General features: G+C 45.0%; 1 protein-coding gene across 13 annotated transcripts in view; it reads left to right on the forward strand.

Moving 5' to 3' along the window:
• Positions 1-13,956: 13,956 nt before the first annotated feature.
• The window catches only part of ZBTB8A (zinc finger and BTB domain containing 8A), a 55,310-nt gene continuing 47,069 nt past the window's right edge, over positions 13,957-22,197 (forward strand). For 8 of the 13 annotated variants that reach the window (XM_054259089.2, XM_054259090.2, XM_078331092.1 and 5 more), the window contains exon 1: positions 14,234-14,365. The gene's annotated coding sequence lies outside the window, so the exon portion shown is untranslated. Of the gene's footprint in view, positions 14,006-14,233; positions 14,366-15,097; positions 15,221-22,197 lie in introns of those variants that run through there. The other 5 variants (XM_078331098.1, XM_054259092.2, XM_078331093.1 and 2 more) reach the window with 3 other exon arrangements.

Consider the following 22,197-nt stretch of genomic DNA (forward strand, 5'->3'; position numbering starts at 1 on the left):
AAAAAAACAGAGCCAAGATGAGGCTCTAGTTAAACTTAAAAGAGAGAGGGAGAGGGAGTAAAGCTCAGGCTGCCAGCACTAACAGAGTGAAGTCAGGGCAGCACCAAGTCCTGCTGGGAGAATGGGGAAGGTGTGAGCAGGTGGCCATTCAGTCTATCAGCCTCTCTCCAAATACCCAAGGCTAAGGAATTACAAGCCAAGAGACTGCCTCATCCCAATGCTACTTCCTCCAAGGAGTTTAAAAGTAAAAGCTCAGAAGGGCCACCTGACCACAGTGAGGGCAAACAGGAGTGAGTGGTTTTGTGGTGCCTGGCACTCCCTTCTCTGAGGCTACTCCCTCTCTCTCCTTAAATTCATCTTGACTACGTTAGTCATCTTTGCTGAGGTAACAACCAACCTCAAAATCTCTCTGGCTTACAACAGAGGCCAGCAAATGTTTTCTATAAAAGGCCAAATCGTAAATATCTTGGGCTCTGTGGAATGAGCATATCATCTCTGCTGCAACTACTCAGCTCTGCAGCTATAGCATGAAAGCAGCCACAGACAATATATAAACGAATAAGCTTGGCTGTGTTCCAATAAAACTTTATTTATGAATACTAGCAATTTGAATTTCATGTAGTTTTCATATCTCAAAATATTATTCTTCTTTTGATTACTTTTCCACCCTTCAAAAATGCGAAAAGAAAAAAAAAAGGCCAAGTGTGGTGGTTGGTGCCTGTAATTCAGCATTTGGGGAGGCCTAGGCTAGAGCTCAGGACTTTGAGACTAGTCTGGGCAACATGGTGAAACCCCATGTCTACAAAAATTTTTTAAAATTAGCTAAGCACAGTGGCATGCACCTATAGTCTCAGCTACTTGAGAGGCTGACGTGGGAGGACCGCTTGAGCCCAGCAGGTTGAGTGATTGCATGACTGCATTCCAGCCTGGACAGTGGAGAAAGACCCTGTCTTACACCCACACATACAAAAAGAAGGCAAAAAAAAAAAAAAATCTTAGCTTGCAGATCTTACAAAAACAGAGAGTAGACTAGGTTCAGCCCATGGACTGTAATTTGGCAACCCTTGCTTTACAAAAACCAGCATCTATTTCTTGCTCACATTACATGTTGGTGACTGCAGGGCAGCTTCCACGGCTCACTCCGTGACCTAGGCTGAGCTGTAGAGCAACCCCTACTTGGGTCATACTGTTTTTGCAGCAGAGAGGAAGAACAAGATGGCTGGTGAAAGTGCATCATGCCTCTTAAAGCTTTTGCTCAGAGCTGGCATGCTGTCATTGCTTACAGTCCATTGGCCCAAGTAGGTCCCAAGGCCAAGCCAGACACCGGGCAGGGAACTGCACTCCACCAACAGAGAGTCATTGAAAGTCACATAGCAATGGCTGGAAATGTACTATCCTCTTGGGGTGAAGGAGGGAACATTTGGAAAGACTAATACAGTATACCATCCTGAATAACACCTTCCAACACACTTTAGGACCATACTAACCAAAGCGTGGTTCAAAGACTGATGTACCTAGTCTATGGTAAGTAGAGAAAGCGAAAGCAAGCATTTTTAAAGTTTCAACGCAATTTAATATTGTTGCAGTAAATAGGCCCACAAGAGATTGGGAACAAAAACAATCTGGTTCTTTACCACAGTTTGAGAAATGCTGCATTAGCAATCAGAGTAGCCAGTACTCCAGGGAACATGACTTCACAGGCCAAAATACAACCACCATGAGAAAAAGGGTAAGGCACGGTGGCTCATACCTGTAAATCCAACATTTGCGAGGCTGAGGTGGAAAGAGCACTTGAGGCCAGGAGTACAAGACCAACGTGGGTAACAAAACGAGACCCTGCTCTACAAAAAATAAAAATAGGCCAGATAAAATGTCTCATGCCTGTAATTCCAGCACTTTGGGAGGCTGAGGCAGGAGGATTGCTTGAGCTCAGGAATTAGACACTAGCCTAGGCAACAACATGAAATCTTGTCTCTATTAAAAAAAAAATTAGCTGGGTGTGGTGGTGCACGGCTGTGGTCCCAGCTACACAGGAGGCTGAGGCAGTAGGATCGCTTGAGCCTGGGAGGTCAAGGCTGCGGTGAGCCATAATCGCACTCCTGCACTCCAGCCCAGGTGACAGAGCTAGACCCTGTTTCAAAATTTAAAAAGTGGGGGGTAAGCTAAATTACACACGCACACATTGTATAGTGTAGTATATTATTGTTATATACATAGATATATATTAGAAGGATCCAAAATTTATAATAAGAATGAAATACTTAGAGGCTTGCGATGGCTCATGCCTGTAATCCCAGCACTTTGGGAGGCTGAGGTGAGCAGATCATCTGAGATCAGGAATTCGAGACCAGCCTGGCCAACATGGTGAAACCCCACCTCTACTAAAAATACAAAAATTCGCCGGATGTGGTGGTGGGTACCTATGATCCCAGCTATTTGGGAGGATGAGGCAGGAGAATCACTTGAGCCCAGATCGTGCTACTGCAGTCCAGCCTAAGCGACAGAGTAAGACACTGTCTCAAAAAAACAAAAAAAAGGTGAGGTGGCTCACACCTGCAATCCCAACACTTTGGGAGGTGAAGCAGGCAGATCAGGAGGTCAAGAGTTCAAGACCAGCCTGACCAACATGGTGAAACCATGTCTCTACTAAAAATACAAGAAAATTAGCCAGGCATGGTGGTGCGTGCTTGTAATCCCAGCTACTAGGGAGGCTGAGGCAGGAGAATAGCTTGAACCCAGGAGGTGGAGGTTGTAGTGAGCCGAGACTGAACCGCTACACTCCAGCCTGGGTGACAGAGTGTGACTCCGTCTTTAAAAAAAAAAAAAAAAAAAAAAAAAGCCGGGCGCAGTGGCTCACGCCTATAATCCCAGCACTTAGGCAGGCCGAGGCGGGTGGATCACGAGGTCAAGAGATCCAGATCATCCTGGTCCACACGGTGAAACCCCGTCTCTACTAAGAATACAAAAAATTAGCTGGGCATGGTGGCGCGTGCCTGTAATCCCAGGTACTCAGGAGGCTGAGGCAGGAGAATTGCCTGAACCCAGGAGGCGGAGGTTGCGGTGAGCCGAGATCGCGCCACTGCACTCCAGTCTGGGTAACAACAGTGAAACTCCGTCTCGGGGGGTGGGGCGGAGGGTGGGGGGGAGAAAAGAAACGTAAAAGACAAAGATAAAGAGAACATCCTACAGGCTCATATAGAAATAGCAAATTGATACCACACTACTCAATAGCAATGCTGGATGCAAGATAAAAATAGAGCCATATGGTTTTTCTGTTTTGTTTTTGGTTTTGGCAGAATACTTCTACAGTAGAGCAATATGTTTTAAAGTATCAAAGAGCACACTGAATCTAGAATTCTTTTTGTTTTTGAATCTAGAGTTTTATATCCATTTAATCTACCATTCAAATGCTAGAGCATAATAAAAATGTTCTCCAGCACACGATGCCTTGGAAGCTTTGTTACACAAAGACAAACATTGAATACAACCTTGAAGAGAATACTTAAGATGAGAAACACATCCAGGAGATGCTGCAAGATAGGAGAAATGGAAGTGTTCAAACACTTTGGCAGTTTGTCTTTGTCCGTATTTGCTATTTTTTTTTTGAACAGGAGTTTCACTCTTGTTGCCCAGGCTGGAGTGCAATGGCATGATCTTGGCTCACCGCAACCTCTGCCTCCTGGCTTCAAGCAATTCTCCTGCCTCAGCCTCCCCAGTAGCTGAGATTACAGGAGCACGCCATCAAGCCCAGCTAATTTTGTATTTTTAGTAGACAGGGTTTCTCCATGTTGGTCAGGCTAGTCTTGAACTCCCAACCTCAGGTGATCCGCCCATCTTGGCGTCCCAAAGTGCTGAATTACGGGCATGAGCCACCATGCCTGGCCTTTTTTTTTTTTTTTTTGAGACAGTGTCTTGCTCTGTCCCCCAGGCTGGAGTGCAGTGGTGTGATCTTGGCTCACTGTAACCTTTGCCTCCCGAGTTCACGTAATTCTCGTGCCTCAGCCTCCCAAGTAGTTGGGATTGCAGGCATGTGCCACCATGCCCAGCTAATTTTTGTATTTTTGGTAGAGACAGGGTTTTGCCATGTTGGCCAGGCTGGTCTTGAACTCCTGGCCTCAACTGATCTGTCTGCTTGGGCCTCCCACAGTGCTGGGATTACAGGCGTGAGCCACTGTGCCTAGCCCGTCTTTGTCTTTAGAGAAAAAGTTTTAATATTGAGAGTCAGCTAACAGAAAAATAAATTAAAATAAAAAAAAGAAAAAGGTTTGTATTAAAGAAAATATAAGGGGCCAGGTTTCTGGCTCATGCCTGTAATCCCCTCACTTTCAGAGGCTGAGGCAAGCAGATCATTTGAGGTCAGGAGTTTAAGACCAGCCTGGCCAACATACTGAAACCCCGTCTCTATTAAACACAAAAATTAGCCGGGCATGAAGGCTGGGTGCCTGTAATCCCAGCTACCTGGGAGGCTGAGACAGGAGGAAGAAGTTGCAGGACATTGAGATTGCACCACTGCACTCCAGCCTGGGCAACAGAGCAAGAATCTGTCGCAAAAAAAAAAAAAAAAGGAAAAATACATTCATAACAAGTAATACCCATATTGGAGGGGATGAAGAAGATACATTAAGATATGCTTAAGCATATTCTTTGGGGTTTTTTTTGAGACAGAGTTTCATTCTTGCTGCCCAGGCTGGAGTGCAATGACGCGATCGGCTCACAGCAACTTTGGCCTCCTGGATTCAAGCGATTCTCCTGCGTCAGCCTCCCAAGTAGCTAAGATTACAGGTGCCTGACACCATGCTTGGCTAATTATTGTATTTTTAGTAAAGACAGGGTTTTACCATGTTGGCCAGGCTGGTCTTGAACTCCTGACCTTGGGTGATCCGCCCACCTCGGCCTCCCAAAATGCTGGAATTACAGGTGTGAGTCACTGAGCATAGCCTTAAGTATATTCTTATTAAGGGGAAAAATATATATCAGTGCATTTGTTATATCCAGAAATGCAAAAACCATGAGTATAAGTAATAAAGAAAGACAATTACAATGAGCAAAATATAAATGTATAGCTATAAATGTATAGCAGAATAAAATCTAGCCAATGGACTAAAAGGAAGAAGGACATAAAAGCAACAAAACATTAACCAATATAAAATATAAAAGAACAGGTTGGGCTGGTCATGGTGGTGCGTGCCTGTAGTTCTAGCTACTCAGGAGGCTGAGGTGGGAGGATCGCTTGAGTCCAGGAGTTATGGGCTGTAGTGCGCTATGCCGATAGGCTGTCCGCACTAAGTTCGGCATCAATATGGTGACCTCCCAGGAGCAGGGGACCACCAGGTTGCCTAAGGAGTGGTGAACCAGCCCAGGTTGGAAACGGAGCAGGTTAAAACTCCCATGCTGATCAGTAGTGGAATCTCACCTGTGAAGAGCCACTGCACTCCAGCCTGGGCAACATAGCGAGATCCTGTCTCTTTAAAAAAAAAAAAAAAAAAAAAAGAACAGGCCAAAAGTAAATTTAAAATTGTAAATACAATAATATAATTGGGTTAAATTTAAAACTAAAAAGCACAGCTTCTCAGAACGGATTTTGTTGTTGTTGTTGTTGAGATAGAGTCTCGCTCTATCACCCAGGCTGGAGTGCAGTGGGATGATCTCGGCTCACTGAAACCTCTGCCTCCTGGGTTCAAGTAATTCTCCTGCCTCCAGCCTCCCAAGCAGCTGGGCCTACAGGCACGTGCCACACCATACCTGGTTAATTTTTTGTATTTTTAGTAGAGATGGGGTTTCACCGTGTTAGCCAGGATGGTCTCAATCTCCTGACCTTGCGATCCACCACCTCAGCCTTCTGAAGTGTTGGGATTACAGGAGTGAGTCACCGCACCCAGCTAGTTTTTTTTTTTTTTTTTGAGATAGGGTCTCACTCTGTTGCCTAGGCTGGAGTGCAGTGGTGCAGTCATGGCTCATTGTAGCCTTGACTTCCTGGGCTCAAGCAATCCTCCAACCTCAGCCTCCCAAGTAGCTGGGATCACAGGATATACCACCACATCCAGCTAATTTTTAAATTTTTTGTGGAGACAGGGTCTCCCTATGTTGCTTAGGTGGGTCTTGAACTCCTTGGCTCAAGCAATCCTCCTACTTCAACCTCCCAGAGTGTTGGAATTACAGGCATGAACCACTGTGCCAGCTTAGAAGAGATTTTCAAAAATTCCAACAATAGGCTGGGCATGGTGGCTTACCTGTAATCCCAGCACTTTGGGAGGCCAAGGCAGGCAGATCATGAGGTCAGGAGTTCAAGACCAGCCTGGCCAACATGGTGAAACCCCATCTCTACTAAAAATACAAAAATTAGCTGGGCATGGTGGTGTGTACCTATAATCCTAGCTACTCAGGAGGCTGAGGCAGGAGAATTGCTTGAACCAGGACCCGGGAAGCGGAGGTTGCAGTGAGCTGAGGTCGCGCCACTGCACTCCAGCCTGGGTTACAGAGTGATACTCCATCGAAAAAAAAAATCCAACAATATGATTTCTCAAAAGATATATTTAAAACAAAAAGAAATAAATAGAAAAGATGAAAACAGAAGGATAAAAATTTTTGTTAACAGGTAAATATAAAAAGGAATCCAGGCCAGTCGCAATGGTTCACACCTGTAATCCCAGCATTTTGGGAGGCCAGAGCACAAGGATCACTTGAAGCTAGGAGTTCAAGACCAGCCTGGGCATCATAGTAAGACCCTCTATAAAAAAAAAAAAAAGCCAGGCACAGTAGCGAGGCAAAGGCAGTTGGATCAACTGAGGTCAGGAGTTTGAGACAGCCTAGCCAACATAATGAAACCCCATCTCTACTAAAAATACAAAAATTAGCTGGGCATGGTGGCATGTACCCATAATCCTAGCTTCCCCAGAGGCTGAGGTAGAAGAATCTCTTGAACCCAGGAGGCAGATGTTGCAGTGAGCAGAGATTGCACCATTGCAGTCCAGCTGGGCAAGAAAAGTGAAACTCTGTCTCAAAAAAACAAATAAATACATAAAGTAAAATAAAATAGATATTCATCCTCAAAATGAGAGGAAATGTGGACACAAATGAAGCATTGGTCCATAGCAATTCTGAAATCCAGCTGGGCAAGTGTTGGAAATCCTTGATTAAGATCCAGGACCTGGAAATAATTATTCCTGACTTTTGGTTTTACCTTCTGGGCTCTTAATTCTACCCTCTGAATCACTCTTCCTCTTATGTGAAAGGTGGCCCATATTAACAGTTGTGCAGTTTTCACAGATTGTATCCTGCCAGTAGAACTTTTGAGGTTGGAAGACATCTTTCCATTTTCCATCATTTTGTACTGCCTCTGGCACTTTCAGTCCAACCTGACAGTGCTCCTCTGAACACTTTCTTTATTGCTATTTATTTAGTTAGTTAGTTAAAACAGGGTCTCACTCTGTCACCCAGGCTGGAGTGCAATGGTGTGATCACAGTTCACTGCAGCCTTGACCTCCCCAGCTCAAGCCATCCTCCTGGCTCAGCCTCTGGATTAGCTGGAACCACAGGTGCATGCTACCATGCCTGGCTAATTGTTTTTTATTTTTTGTAGAGATGGGGTCTCACCACATTGCTCAGGCTAATCTTGACCTCTTGGGCTCAAATGATCCTTTTGCCTTGGCCTCCCAAAGTGCTGAGATTACAGGCACAGGTTACCTCGCCCAGCCCTGAACACACTCTTTGAAACATAGGTCTCTTGTGAATCTTCTTGGGGTTCATTCCATTAAACAGAAGACACCCCCAAAAATCTCTTCAAGATAAGCTGTTTTCTACCTTGGGCCTCTTCTGAGAACAGCCCTTAAGTTTGCCTGGGCTTAAGCCTCAAGCCTCCTGAGTAACTGGGACTACAGGCATGAGCTACCAGGTCCTGTTAATTTTTTTTGTTTTTGCAGACAGGACCTCACTATGTTGCTCAGGCTACTCTCGAACTCCTGGCCTCGAGCAATCTGCCTGCCTTGACCTCCCAAAGTGCTGAGATTACAGACGTCCAGCACCCTTAACCCCTTAAGCTTCTTAGAAGCTCTACTGTTTGATTGAGATGATCTATAAGTCACATGCTTACATTCTTTATTTTTATTTATTTAAAATTTTATTTATTTATTTATGAGATGGAATTTCACTCTTGTTGCCCAGACTGGATTGCAATGGTGCAATCTCGGCTCACCGCAACCTCCACCTACCGGGTTCAAGATTCTCCTGCCTCAGCCTCCCAAGTAGCTGGGATTATAGGCATGTGCCACCACACCCAGCTGATTTTGTATTTTTAGTAGAGCCAGAGTTTCTCCATGTTGGTCAGACTGGTCTTGAACTCTCAACCTCAGGTAATCTGCATGCCTCAGCCTCCCAAGGTGCTGGGTTTATAGGCATGAGCCACCGCACCCAGTTTAAAATTAAAATTTTTTTTGTAGAAACAATGTCTCACATGTTGCTTAGGGTAGTCTCAAACTCCCAGACTCAAGCAATCCTCTTGACTCAGCCTCCCAAAGTGTGGGATTATAGATGTGAGTCACCACACCCAGTCTCTTAAATTCTTTTTATTATTTATTATCTTTTATTTTAGAGAATGGGGTCTCACTATATTGCCCAGGCAGGTCTTGAACTCCTGGGCTCAAGCTATCCTCCCCACTCTGCCTCCCTAAGAGCTGGGATTACAGGCATGAGCCACAGCACCCTGCTTATTTATTTATTTATTTATTTATTTTCTCTTAAATTCTTTAGAGAATTTTTTTTCTAACCAAATGGTATCCTAAAGCACCATCTATGATCTTTCTGAAAACTTAATGAAGGATCTTACAGCCACATCCTTGACTTCATCTTTAGAGCTGTTTTACTGCCATTACCCTCAATTTAACTTTTGCTCTGAAGTCATTTCTTAATCGTACCATCATTTGCCACCTTAAAAGCCTGTGAATTTTCCAAGCCAGCAAGCTCTGGCTTCCTTTTGTCCAACAGTCCTTCCTTGAGCTTATCTCTCTCCTCTCACATTTTACTACAAGCAGCAGGAGAAACCACCTGTTTCCTTCAACACTCTTGGGGGAAGCTTCATAGCTAGATCACCAAGTTCAAATATTTTCTAATTTTCACCTTATTGCAGGCAACAGTGTTGCTTTTTTCCCCCACCAATACCCAACAAGGACTCCCTTTCCTCCAGGTTTCAATAAGATTTGTAAATTTTTCTGTAAGCCCGCACTTGCATCTTCCCTCAAAGACCATTAGAAATTGTCTTTTTTTTTTTTTTTTTTGAGATAGAATCTCACTCTGTCACCCATGTGGAGTGCAATGGCACAATCTCGGCTCACTGCAACCTCCATCTCCTGGGTTCAAGCAATTCTCCTGCCTCAGCCTCCCAAGTAGCTGGGACTACAGACAACTGTCACCACACCTGTCTAATTTTTGTATTCTTGGTAGAGATGGGGTTTCACCATGTTGGCCAGGCTGGTCTTGAACTCCTGACCATGAGTGATCCACCCACCTCAGCCTCCCAAAGTGCTGGGATTACAGGCATGAGCTACTGCACCCGGCAGAAGTTGTCTATTTTTTCTTAGAAGATTCTTCAAGTTTTCACTAACACCTCAAAGCCTTTCCACCCACTGTCTAGTTCCAAAGTCACATTTTTAGGTTTTTGTTATGGCAGCACTTCTGGGTACCACAATCTGTATAAGTGATCTAAGATTTGTTCTCTTAGCAGTATTGCTGTATAATAAATTACTGGCTGGGCTTGGTGGCTCACACCTGTAATCCCAGCACTTCAGGAGGCTGAGGTGGGAGGATCACTTGAGCCCAGGAGTTCGGGACCAGCCTGGGCCACATAGAGAGATCCTCATCTCTATAAAAATTTTAAAAATTAGCCAGGCATGGTGGTGTGCACCTGTAGTCCTAGCTACATGGGAGGCTGAGGCAGGAAGATCGCTTGAGCCTGGGTGGCCAAGGCTGCAGTGAGCCAGGTTCATGGCACTGCACTCCAGCCTGGGCAAGAGTGAGACCCCATCTTAAAAAAAAATTATTTTACACATACCCCTACTAGCTACCACCATCTCTCTTTGCCTGTAATACTTCTAAACCATGAACCCAAATTCTCTGACATTCTTGCCACTCGAGACAGCAACTATGTCCCCTTTGTTTGAATCTTAGTAAGTTTGTGATACCTTGCATAGATAGGCAGAAAAAGTCATGCAGCTCTCACCTACCTCTCTTGGACACTCTCTCAGAACCCAGCTGCCATGCTGCAAGCAGCCCCAGTCCCACAGCGAGGTCATGGGTCAGTACTCTAGATGACAATCTTAGCTGAGCCCAACCTTCAAGTGATCCCAGCCTAGGTGCCAAACCTTTCAGCAAAGAAACCTGCAGATGATTCCAGTTCCTAGCAGTTCAGGTCACCCCCAGTCATCCGAGTCTGCCCAGCTAAGGCTCCAGATAACAGGGGGAAAAATAAATAAGCCATCCCTGCTGTGACCTGACCCACAGAATCCAGGAGCATAATAAAATAGTTTTAGTTTTCTACTACTATGTTTGGTTTGGTTTATTACACAGTAAAAGTAACTGGAACATCCCCCCTTTTTTTTTGAGACGGAGTTTCGCTGTTGTTACCCAGACTGGAGTGCAATGGCACGATCTCAGCTCACCGCAATCTCTGCCTTTTGGGTTCAAGCAATTCTCCTGCCCTAGCCTCCCGAGTAGCTGGGACTACAGGCGTGCACCACGATGCCCAGCTAATTTTTTTGTATTTTTAGTAGAGACGCAGTTTCACATGTTGACCAGGATGGTCTCGATGTCTTGACCTCGTGATCCACCCGCCTCAGCCTCCCAAAGTGCTGGGATTATAGGCGTGGGCCACCACGCCCGGACTGGAACATCCCCTTTATAAACCAGTTTCTGAGAGGAATTGTCTGTTCTCGTCATCTCTATTTCATCCCCCACTTATTCCTCTAACCTGTATATCTACCCTATCTTTCAAGCTTAATCATGTTCTCTAAAGTCAGTGATCTCCAACTTGTTCAATGTAACGAACATTTTCTTTTAGATTTGTTCTCTTAGCAGTATTTAGCATTATTGCCCAATTGTTCCTTTTTTCCTTATTTTTTATAGTTGAGTTGTCACTCTGTCACCCAGGCTGGAGTGCAGTGATACCATCATGGCTCACTTCAGCTTCAAGCTCTTGGACTCAAGCAATCCTCCCGCTTCAGACTCCCAAGTAGCTAAGACCACAGGCACATACAACCAAGCCCAGCTAATTTATTTTAATTTTTTGTAGAGATCAGGTCTTGCTATGTTGCCCAGGCTGGTCTGGAACTCCTGGCCTCAAGCCAACCTCCTGCCTCAGCCTCCCAAAGTGCTGTGATTACAGGAATAAGCCACTGTGTCCAGCCTCTTCTCTTAGTTTTTATGTTACTACATTATCCCAGGTTTCTTCCTTCCTCTCCAGTCTTCTCACACTCTTTTCACATTTCACCTTCCTCTAACCTCCCACTAGATGAGGAAGTAGCTCAATGTTTGGTCCTAAGCCATTTTTTCTTCTCATTTTACATTCTCTCTCTATCCATATCCATGGTTTTAATTCCCATCCCTACTATGTGACTTTGATGACAAAATTTCTTTAGACAGAGTATCACTCTGTCACCCAGGCTGGAGTACAGTGGCATAATCTCAGCTTTCTGCAACCTCCACCTCCTGGGTTCAAGTAGGAGAATTATTTTTTTAATTTAAAATTTTTAAAAATTCTGGCCTTCTTCTAGTCTTTTCTCTCTCAGTGAACAGAACCAACATCTGTCCAGTTCCAAAATGCTGTGAGTTGTCTTTGACTCTTCCTTCTCCCTCATTCCCCAGAATTAACCTATCATCTCTAATATTTATCTCTCCACCTCACTTGAGCTCCCCACTTCTACCTACCTCCTCTACCTCCACTCTAGCTCAAGATTCCACCATCTCTTAGCTGGGCCACTGTAATCCACTCTTCCTTCCCTCTCATTTATCCTTCACAGTTATCTTTTCAAAATGCTTAGTTCATCATAGCACACACACCCCATGCAGCTTAAAACACATTAGTGGCTCCCAAAGTTCGTAACCTGGCCCCATAAGGCCCTGCCTCCCTCTCCCACCTTATCTCTTGTCTCTCTCCCTTAGGCTGCATTCCAGCCTCATCAGCCTTTTATGCTATGTTCTAGCCTACCAAGCACCATTACACATTTTGCTCCGTCTATATGAAATGCTCCTGACTGCTCATATCCTTGCCTATTAATTCCTACTCCAGATTTCCAGTCAAGATAACTTCCTCAAGGAAGCCCTCCCTACACAAACCCCCTCCCTTATGAGACAGGTCCCCACTTCATCAATATTCTCATTGCATGACATACCTTTCCTTCAGACTTATCTAATTTTCAAAGTATACATTTATTTGATTGCCATCTGTCTCCCCCACTAGGCTGCAAATCCCATAAAAGCAGGGACTTGGTGAATTTTTTGCTCACCACTGCATTCTAAGAGCCTAGAGCAAAAACTTTACCCTTAGCAGGCACTGTTAAAATTGGAATGGATTATCTCCCTCAAGATTCGAGCTGAAGAGGTGGAAACAGGGATGGGGGTAGGGTGGGGTGGGAGACAGAATTTAAGAGAATAGCACTGGTTAATGGTGGAGCCCCAGCATAGAGAAACATGAGCTACCAAAGTTAGGGGAATGAAGGTAAGAGACAAAACTCTCATTACCTCTTCTTTGCAACAAAGAGTTTATCACCAACCTGATGTGCTCTCTTGAGGAATAGGTTTGTGGAACTCTTTCTGTGTTTTAATTAACTAAGGCTAAAAACCTTTGACTATAACCATGTCCAGGTCTTTCTGGGGAATTTTCAATGGGGAACTAACAGAGTAATCTGAGTATATCCAACACACCTGACACCTAATGGTTTTCAAATATGTTTCTACTTACCTGTTCAGGATTTCAGGAATTGCTGAACGAAATAGCAAAACACCTCTGCAGTGAAACAGTAGTGACATTAAGAAACAACTGTGGCCTGTAATCCCAGCACTTTGGGAGGCCGAGGCCGATGGATCACGAGGTCAAAGATCAAGACCATCCTGATCAACATGGTGAAACCCCGTCTCTACTAAAAATACAAAAAATTAGCTGGGCATAGTGGCGCGTGCCTATAATCCCAGCTACTCAGGAGGCTGAGGCGGGAGAATTGCCTGAACCCAGGAGGCGGAGGTTGCGGTGAGCTGAGATCGCGCCATTGCACTCCGGCCTGGGTAACAAGAGTGAAACTACGTCTCAAAAAAAAAAAAAAAAAAAAAAGAAACAATTGTGACTATCTTGTATCCTCAAAATGCATAGCTAATTATTCCTGAAATCAAAGTTACAAACTGTCTAATATGACTGATTATGAACAGGGGAGGAATCTATTAAAAGCTAAACACAGGTTTTGATAATTTGAACCTTTTTCCTCCAGTTTTACTACAACACAATTCTTTTCAGTACCTGACGCCAGCGTAAGAAACGAGAAAACTAGTTTATAGAGGTAATGCTTCTTTTGTAACAATGGAAATCCATTAATTTACTATTTTAGCAAATGTATAACCTGATATCTGTACTCTAAATATTAGAGACCTATATTTGTCAGATGGAGGCTTGGTGTACAATGAATGCTTGTACTGGAAAAGACAAAACTTGCTGTTCCTACTAATTTTATATTTTCTCTGGACTTAACTAAGAATTATGTTCTCTTAGCCTCTCTGGGTTTTCCTCTTCAAATGAAATGCTTCTGACCTGTAGAGTTTAGAAAAGGATATCCTCAACTAAAATAACTGCTTCAATACAAGGGAGAATTTTGTGGAAATCTCTTGCATTTGACGTTTCTAAACTTAAGTACAATAATGTCACATGTACTCATACAGTAATTGTGGGCACGCCTAAGTCCCTCCCTCTTTCCTAAATTCCCCAGATCCTAGAAATCCAGCCCTTCTGCCCTCCGGAGGCGCCTTTCCCAACGTAAAGTACAATTTTAAATTTCAGCTCCTGACTAAAATCATGATCCGCAGTCAACTGCTAGAGAATCTGGGCACCTCGGTGCCTATGGAGCGTGCAGCGGGTGTGGGCAAGGGCAGGGGGAGTGGGCGAAGCTGCTGGTTGGTGCCTGAAATCTGTGCGTTGCCCCTTTAATTGTGTCCCCAGCCCTCGGGCGTTTCTGTCCAACGCCCACGTCAGCAAATACCTTTTGTTTCTCTCACGTTGGGGCTACTTGTTTTAGGGCGCAAAGGAACGGCCTCGAAAGGGGGTCCTTCCCCGGCCGAGAACCAGGAATCTTCCCCCGGCCCGCGCGCGCGACCGGCCGGTGCGCCGCGGCCCGCGGTAAGTGGCAGCGCGTGGCGCGGGAGGAGGGCGGGCGGGCGTCGGGGCTGCCCGGGACCCGCCGCGAGCCTGGGCGCGGGCGGAGGCGCCGCGGGCTCTGACGGCCAGGGCAGCGGCGGTGCTGGGATGCGGGCCCCGGGCGCGCCGCCCCCAGACATTCCCGGGCCGGGAGCGCGGCGGGAGGCGCCGAGGCGAGCGGGCGCCATTTGCAGCCCGGGGCGCAGCGGCGGCGGCGGCGGCGCCGGCTCCGAGGGGCTGGGGGCGGCCACGGAGGAAGCGCGGGCGGCGGCTGGCCGGGCCCGGGGCGACGGCGGGCTTTGGCGGGCACCGGCTCCCGACTGCCCCTCCCGGCCTGCCGGGTCGACCCCTCCTGCGCGCCCGGGAGGGGCTGCGGGACAATGGCCGCGCCGTCGCCGCCCGCGCCCGCCTCGCCGCCCGGCCCGGCCCGGCCCGGGGAAAGGCGGGAAGGCGCGCGGAGCCTCCTGGCGGCAGCGGCGGGAAGGCGACAGGGATGGCGCCGGGCGTGTCTGGAGCCGTCGGGCGCCGCGGACTCAGGAGGGGCTCGGGCTGCGCGGCGCGAAGACGGGCTGCCGCCGGGAGGGGCGCGCGGGGAGGGAAGGGCCGGGGCCCGAGCTTCTGCGAGCGCGGCCGGGGGCGCCACCGGGGATCCTGGCTCCCAGGGTAGTAGCCCGAGTTTCTCGGTGCAGCCTCCATCCTTGGTTTTATGTCTAGATGCGACATCTGGGCTTAGAACCGAGGGCGGACTCACCGCGCCTAACGAATGTTCAGCTCCAACTATTTGCTTCTGGACGGAACGGTACATGCTCATCTCTACCCTTGCGGACCGCCCCTTTTGTGAGTTAGTCAGCGGCTTGTTCCCTTCCCCTTCAGATGCGCTTATTTATCGCTGATTGTTCAGTGGCCCTACTCCACGTCATTCCAAGACGCCTTAGGAAGCGGTAGATTCACACCTGGTGGGCTTCTGACCACACACGTCAGTATCACCTGTGTGTGCTTGATGGAACCTCTATATTTGCAGAACTTGAAATGGAGTGCTTTCATCTATATGAATTATTTCACTTAATTTCACCTAAAACAACCATCTAGGCAGGCTGACAGTAATTCCACTTTGCAGATGAAGGAACACGTATGAAGTGTGGGTTTCACCTCTAGGCCAGGGGTGACCATAGCCTCCCAGGGCCTCCTGTTCCCGCCCTGCCTTCCCTCCTAAGGCACCTCCAGAGGAGTCTTCAGACGGGCCAGTTGCACCACAGTGCTTCCCTGCTCTAAAAACCTTAACTGATATTTTTCAGAAAAGCCTCCAAAATCCTCAGCAAGCTTCTGCTCCTGTCTTATCTTCTCCATGCCTCAGGTATGGATGCGTTTGTGAACTGGAGCAAGAGCCCCTCACTGATAAGCAGGGATCAGATGTCTTTATTCCTGGGAACCTCTCTGGCCACACAAGTGGCAACTGGGAAGTGAGAATCTGGCTTGGGGCCCTTGGCCAAATGGGTGTCTGTGTGGACTGTCCTCTAAGATGTCAGCAGGAGGCATAATGAGTAGGGGACTCCAGGAGGGAGGCCAAGCCCCTAGACCTTATCTCATAGCCCTGAAATCACCAGCTTTGCTGTTGATAATGATTTGGGGCCAGCAAAAACTTTGTAAGATATAGCAATATTGATTCATCCTATATCATTTAAATCTGATTTTTAGATAAAACAATTTCTAATAGGCTTAGTTAACTCAGTGACACAATGATATATTAATCATATTTAAAGGATTTGATGTGTTTGATTCCCTTGAATGAAGCTTTTCTCACTTTTCTGCTCAAAATTGGTCAGTGGCACCGGTTCTTAATGCAGTTTAAAAGCCAAAAGCTGCATAATAGTCTACTCAGCCTCACAGCACCTGGTCTCACCATGTCCTGCTCCTCTCATGATCTGCCTTACCCTTCTGACTGCATATCCCATTGCTTCCCCCCATGCCTCCTTGATGTTCTCCCAATGCCTCCTTGCCTGCTCACCTCAGGGCCTTTGCACTTGCTGTTCCCTTTGCCTGAAATACTCTTCCCCGAGACACCCACATGACTCTTCCTTCCTTTGGACTTTATTCAAATGCCATCTTCTCAATGAGGCTTTCCCAACTATGGTTTTGATTCTCTTAAATGTTTTTAATAATTATAAATCTTTTCTGTCTCAGGCCATTTGCACAGCTATAAAAATATTTTGGGACTGGGTAATTATAAAGAACAGAAATTGATTTCTTACACTTCTGGAGACTGGGAAGTCCCAGCAGTTTGGTGTCTAGAGAGAGCTGCTCTTTGCTTCCAAGATGGCACCATGTTGCTGCATCCTCTGGATTAGAGGACTGCTATGTCCTCATGTGGCAGAAGGGATGCAATGGCAAAAGAGGCCAAACTTATTCCCTTAGGTCATTTTATAAGGGCACTAATTCCATCCATGAGGGCAGAGTCTTCCTGGCCAAAGCACCTCCTAAAGGTGTTACTGTTGCAATGGGGATGAAGTTTTAACATGAATTTTGGAGGGGACACAAATATTCAAACCACAGCTCTTAAATCTTGACTTACGATTTTTTGACTTTACAGTGGGTTTAATGGGGTATTAAATGGATTTTAAACTTACAATGTTTTCAACTTACAATAGGTTTATTGGGATGTAACCCCATCATAAGTTGAGGAACATTTGTACTTAATTCTAAATCTTCCCAAAGCTAAAGGATCATTTATCCGTTAGAATAGTGGTAAGAATACAATTACCACTCTAGTTAGCGGAAGTTCTTTATGACTCAGGGATGTTTGCTAAGCAGGCTAACAAGATTCGTTTTGCTGACCCTGATGGGACACATTAAATTTTAGATTAATGACTATATATCTTTAAAAAGTTGATTTTCTCGGCTGGGCACAGTGGCTCACGCCTGTGATCCCAGCACTTTGGGAGGCCAAGGCAGGTAGATCACAAGGTCAGGAGTTCCAGACTAGCCTAGACAAGATGGTGAAGCCCAGTCTCTAGTACAAATACAAAAATTAGCCCAGCGCCATGGCATGCACCTGTAATCCTAGCTACTCGGGAGGCTGACGCAGGAGAATGGCTTGAACTCTGGAGGCTGAGGTTGCAGTAAGCCAAGATCATGCCATTGTACTCCAGCCTCAGTGACAGCAAGACTCTGTCTCAAAAAAAAAAAAAAAGTTGATCTACTCAACCACAACCTTAATTCAAGTTACACTCGCTACCTAAATCTTCAGTCATAAGAAATACATGTCTTTTGCTTCTATTCCAAAGACCTTCGAACTTAATGGTTCCTAAAATGTGTAATTGTCTTTCCCAACCACCTTTTAAAAGATCATTGAACTTGATGGAAATCTTGAATTCTGTTATATTATTGGGACTATTATAATATTTAACTCTTATGGATATTTAAAATGGTTCCATTTGGATTTTGGATGTCCCACATAAATTGGTCTAACTTGCTGTTTCAACATATAAAGTCACTCTACTGAAAGAAGAAACTCTGAAATGTATTACCCATTGTTATGACCTAATCACATAATTCTGAAAATAACTTAAACCTTTTTTGATGACTCAAGAATACTATGAATATAAGTTATATTAAAATCTTACCAGTGTAAATATCAAGTTATAACTGACTCCAATGTATAGGACAATTCTTTTTTTTTTTTTTTTTTGAGTTATAACTTTTTTGGGGGGAAGGGGATGGAGTTTCATTCTTGTTGCCCAGGCTGGAGTGCAATGGTGTAATCTGGGCTCACTGCAACCTCCACCTCCTGGGATCAAACGATTCTCCTGCCTCAGCCTTCCAAGTAGCTGGAATTACAGGTGCCCACCACCACGCCTAGCTAATTTTTGTATTTTTAGTAGAGACGGGGTTTCACCACATTGTCCAGGATGGCCTCAATTTCTTGACCTCGTGATCCACCCACCTTGGCTTCCCAAAGTGCTGGGATTATAGGCATGAGCCACTGTGCCCGGCCAGCATGAGGGTTTTAAGGTTCACCCATGTTGTAGTATGTACAGTCATCTGTCACTTAATGATGGAGATACGTTCTGAGAAATGCATTGTTAGGTGATTTTTGTCATTGTGTAAACATAGAATGTACTTTTACAAACCTCGATGGTATAGCCTACTACACAACTAGGCCGTATGGTATAGCCTATAGCTTCTAGGCTAAAATGCTATATAGCATAATACTGTAGGCATTCATACCCAGGCTGGGTGCAGTGGCTCACACCTGTAATCCCAGCACTTTGGAAGCCAAGTGGGCAGATCGTGAGGTCAAGAGATAGTGACCATCCTGGCCAAAATGTGAAACCCCATCTCTACTAAAAATACAAAAATTAGCTGGGCATGGTGGTATGCACTTGTAGTCCCAGCTATCCGGGAGGCTGAGGCAGGAGAATTGCTTTAACCTGGGAGGTGGAGGTTGCAGTGAGCTGAGATTGTACTACTGCACTCCAGCCTAGGGCGTAGAGAAAGTCTCTGTCTCCAAAAATAAAAACACAGGAAAGATACAATAAAAATGTGATATTATAATCTTATGGGACCACTGTCGGATATGCGATCAGTTGTTGACCAAAATGTTATATGGCACATGGCCATATCAGTACTTCATTCTTTTATGGCCAAGTTACATTCCATTGTATGGATATACAGATATTGTTTACCCATCTGTCCATTGATGGACGTTTGGCTTTTTTCCACGTCTTAACTGTTATAAACAATGCTACTATAAATATTCATATATCAATTCTGTGTACAATTCGTATACAATTTCTCTGTAGACGTATGTGTTCATTACTCTTGGATACATACCCAGGAGTGAAATTGCTGGGTTGTATGATAACTCCACGTTTAATCATTTGAAGAACTGCCAGACTGTTTTCCAAAGTTGCTGTACCATTTTACATTTCAACCAGCAGTGTATAAAGGTCCTCATTTATCTGTACTCTGGCCAACACTTGTTATTTTCATGTTTTAAAAATATTACTATTGTATCTCTGGAAAAACAAGGAAAATGAAGAAGAAAAGAATTTTAAAAAATGATTGTAGCAAGCCATCCTAGTGAGTGTGAAGTAGTATCTCATTGTGATTTTGATTTGCATTTCTCCAATGATTAATGATGCTAAGCATCTCTTCATATGCTTATTTCTATTTGTCTTATATAATCTTATTTATTATAGCTATTATCTCATTTAATCCTCTTAACAGACTTCCTTAGGGCCTCTTAACAGTCAGCCTCATTTGACAAAAAGGAAACCAATGCTAAGAGTTAAGTGCCTTGATGGAGTCACACAGCTAATGATTGGTAGACCTATAATCCTGTTTTTCTTCTTTTTAAAATCATTCAAAAGTGCCCAGAACCCACAAAAGTGGAGGGGCTTCTAAGATCTAGCTCTTGCATACTTTTCTAGTTTCCTCTTCTGCCACCCTTCCATAGGCTTGAAGTCTCTAGCTATAGCAAGCTTCTTCTTCTTTTTTTTTTTAATTTATTTTTTAAATTATACTTTAAGTTATGGGGTACATGTGCAGAATGTGCAGGTTTGTTACATAGGTATACATATGCCATGGTGGTTTGCTGCATCCATCACCCCATCATCTACATTAGGGATTTCTCCTAATGCTATCTCTTCCCTGTTCCCCCATCCACTATAGCAAGCTTCTTTGCTGCTTCTTTTTTTTTTTTTTTTGAGACAGAGTCCCACTCCGTTGCCTGGGCTGGAGTGCAATGGCACAATCTTGGCTCACTGCAACCTCCAACTCCTGAGTTTAAGCAATTCTCTTGCCTCAGCCTCCCTAGTAGCTGGGATTACAGGCGACCACCACAATGCCTGGCTATTTTTTTTGTATTTTTAGTAGAGATGGGAGTTTCTCCATGTTGGCCAGGCTGGTCTCAAGCTCCTGACCTCAGGTGATCCGCCCACCTCAGCTTCCCAAAGTGCTGGGATTACAGGCGTGAGCCACCGCACCCGGCATATAGCAAGCTGCTTATCCCCAAGGAGGCCATGCTGTTTAATATCTGTTTTTGCCTTCGCATTTGGTGCTCTCTCTGGCTAGAATGCCTTTTGCCCTCTTTCTCAGTATAAACTTCTTTTCATGCTTCAAGACTCAACCCTTTTGGAAACGTTTCTCAACACTCCCAGTTACAATCATTTGCTTTCTTGGTTTTACAGTTCCATTCTTCTATGAGTGTTTTCTTCATTGTATTGTCACTTTGTCTAAACATCTCTCTGTCTCTTCTCTGTATGACTCTCTCTCCTAGTAGACAGTGAGCTGCTTGAGTGTGAGCACTGATCTTTGACATGTCATCACCTCTGTATTCTCAGGATCAGGTATAATCTGGTATAGAGTAGTTGCTCAATAAATATGTCTTGAATTAATGTGTTTCACCTTTCAATTTGAATATCTGTCCTTTGCATAAAAATACAATATAGAAAGCATTCTTTACGAGGGAAAAAAAAATAGAATAAAAGGACCAGATACAGTGGCTCACATATGTAATCCCAGCACTTTGTGAGGCCAAGGCGGGCAGATCACTTGAGGTTAGGAGTTTGAGACCAGCCTGGCCAACATGGTGAAACGCTGTTTCTACTAAAAATACAATAATTAGCTGGATATGGTGGTACCTGCCTGTAATCCCAACTACTCAGGAGGCTGAGGCACAAGAAATGCTTGAACCCAGCAAGGGGAGACTGCAGTGAGCCGAGATGGTGCCACTGCACTCCAGCCTGGGTGGCAGAGTATGACTCTGTCTCAAAAAACAATAGATAAATAAGAATAAAATATTTTTCTGTTAAAATATAGAAAGAGCCAGACATAATGGTGCACTGCTGTAGTCCTAGCTATGTGGGAGACTGAAGCAGGATCACTCGAGCCCCGGAGGCCAAGGCTGCAGTGAGCCAAGATGGTACCACTGCACTCCAGGCTGGTGGGGACCTTGTCTCAGGAATTTAAAAAAGGAAAATATACCTCTATGGAGTTCTGAACAATGTAAAATTAATTACTGTATCAAAAGATGAAATTGCTTTCTTTCACCTGTTTTTCTGACCCTTCAGAAAATCTCCACTGCTTTGAGTCCTGTGGCTCTTAGCAGCCTGTGAAACACCGATGCCTTATATCACCTTCAGTTCCTTCTGTCTCCCTGGCACTGTTGGACTAGGTCCAACATAAAATTCTTACAGTCTCAGAATATCTGGGGGAAGTTTTTTGTTTTTGTTTTTGAGACAGGGTCTCGCCCTGTTGCCCAGGCTGGCATGCGGTGGCACAATAACAGAGCTCACTGCAGCCTCAGCCTCTCAGGCTCAAGTGATCCTCCCACCTTAGCCTACTGAGTAGCTGGGACCACAGGCATGTACTACTACACACTCAGCTAATTTTTTAATTATTTGTAGAGACGAGGTCTCACCATGTTGTCCAGGCTAGTCTCAAACGCCTGGGCTCAAGTGATCCTCCTGCCAGTGCCTTCCAAAGTGCTAGGATTATAGATATGAGCTACGACCCCGGCTGGGGGAAGTTTTATTCCAAAATCTACAATGTATTTTTTTTTCTCTACAATGTATTTTTAATCATTGGAAGATACTTCAGCAAACCAAACCAAGCCATAATTTTATCCATGACCTTTTTCATATGTATATTAGAATATCATTCTAAGTTTTTACTTTTTTTTTTTTTTTTTTAACAGAGTTGGAGTCTTCCTCTGTTTCCCAGGCTAGAGTGCAGTGGCATGATCATTGCTTGCTGCAGCCTTGAACTCCTGAGCTCAAGAGATCCTCCCTTCTGCCTCAGCCTCCTGAGTAGCT

Source organism: Callithrix jacchus, chromosome 7 (genome assembly GCF_049354715.1).
Source record: "Callithrix jacchus isolate 240 chromosome 7, calJac240_pri, whole genome shotgun sequence".
NCBI classification, from domain to species: Eukaryota; Metazoa; Chordata; class Mammalia; order Primates; family Cebidae; genus Callithrix; species Callithrix jacchus.